Source organism: Trichechus manatus, unplaced genomic scaffold (assembly GCF_000243295.1).
Source record: "Trichechus manatus latirostris isolate Lorelei unplaced genomic scaffold, TriManLat1.0 scaffold00213, whole genome shotgun sequence".
Lineage (NCBI taxonomy): Eukaryota > Metazoa > Chordata > Mammalia > Sirenia > Trichechidae > Trichechus > Trichechus manatus.
Genome location: NW_004444149.1, coordinates 701,819 through 703,157, shown reverse-complemented (window position 1 = coordinate 703,157; position 1,339 = coordinate 701,819). Strand labels below are relative to the sequence as shown.

Below are 1,339 nucleotides of genomic sequence, written 5' to 3'. Positions count from 1 at the left end.
CCCAGGCCCCCTTCTGCACCATTTCGGGCCAAGGAGGAGGGAACAGGCGGCGTGAGAAGGGAGAGGGAGGGAGGGCCGGCTGTTAAAATGTCAGTCACTCCCGGCTGTCACCGAAGACCCCCTCTGAGGATGGCGCCCCCTCCCAGATCACTCAGAGGCCACCAGCAGACGGGCGCGCCCCCAAGCCGCTCCTCCCCACCCTGTACCCGCAGCACCCAAGGGAATTACAGCCCACTCCACTTGTCCCCCACAGCCGATCCCCAACACAAACAAACATTCCCCCTTGTAATCCCCCACGAGCGTCACACGCAAACACAGCCCGCTCCGCGACTTCCTTCCAGACCAGGGGGCCACCCCATCCCACCCCTCAGGGGGACGGTCTAGACCACCCTCCACCCCAACCCCAGGACGGGGTGGGGGAGGGGGCGCCTTAAAGTGGTAAGCACGTTATTTTTCTTTACTCACCGGCCCCGCAGGAGGAAAGGGGGTGTCGCGGCGAGGAGGGGGCAGCCCTCGCCCCTCGTCCGGGGAATCTTCAACACCGAGAAGCCGAAGCGCCGGGCGGAGGGTATAATAAATGAGGTCGGCGTCCGCGCGGGCCCTGGGCGGCGCCGGGGGGCCTGGGCCCCCGTTGCGGGCGCGGGGGCGGGCAGGCGGGCGGCGGGCAGGCAGGGGACCGGGGCCAAGCGCCCAAGCCACCTCGGCTGTTGTTGATATTTTGCTTCCTTCCTCCTTTCGGGCTCCAAAGGTAACTCCTCCAGCCCCTGGGAGTCGAGGCCGACGTATGCACAGCTCAGCCTAGCTTGAGGGGTTGGGGGAATGGGGGTGATGGACAGGCGGGGGGGCCAATGGGAGGAACCCGAGGGGGGGACTGGGCGGGGCCGGAGCAGGGGCGGTCCCGGGGATGCGGCCCCGCCCCTCCTTCCCTTGGGCCGGCCTGGCCGGGCAGGGTCGGATCCCACCCCGCCGCCCCCCCCAATCCAGGCTGCAGCGCCGGGAGCGGCAGATCCCTCCGCCAGCGGGGCGGGAGGGAGGAAGGGACCGAGGGAGGCGAAGAAGGGTGGCGAGAGCCAGGGGCTTTTAAAGGGATCGGCCCGCGCCTGTGGTCTCCCTCTGAGCACCCTGGGACGGCTGCCTAGCGCTGCTGCCACCATGCGCTCAAGGAGGTCCTTTCTGGGACGGTTTAGCAGGCAGCGCACGCAGACACACAAACAGACGCACACACAGACACACACACACTACCTCTATTCCTCCCCCCCCCCCGAAGCCCCAGGAGAGTTGGGAGGTGGGGGTCTAAATAGATAAATTAAGGGGAGACTGTGTGATAAAAAGATTACAT

General features: G+C 66.7%; 1 protein-coding gene across 1 annotated transcript in view; it reads right to left on the bottom strand.

Moving 5' to 3' along the window:
* The window catches only part of MEF2D (myocyte enhancer factor 2D), a 32,545-nt gene extending 31,951 nt beyond the window's left edge, over positions 1-594 (bottom strand). Inside the window, exon 1 of the mRNA XM_004388478.2 lies at positions 466-594. The gene's annotated coding sequence lies outside the window, so the exon portion shown is untranslated. The remainder of the gene's footprint in view (positions 1-465) is intronic.
* Between the last annotated feature and the right edge of the window lie 745 nt (positions 595-1,339).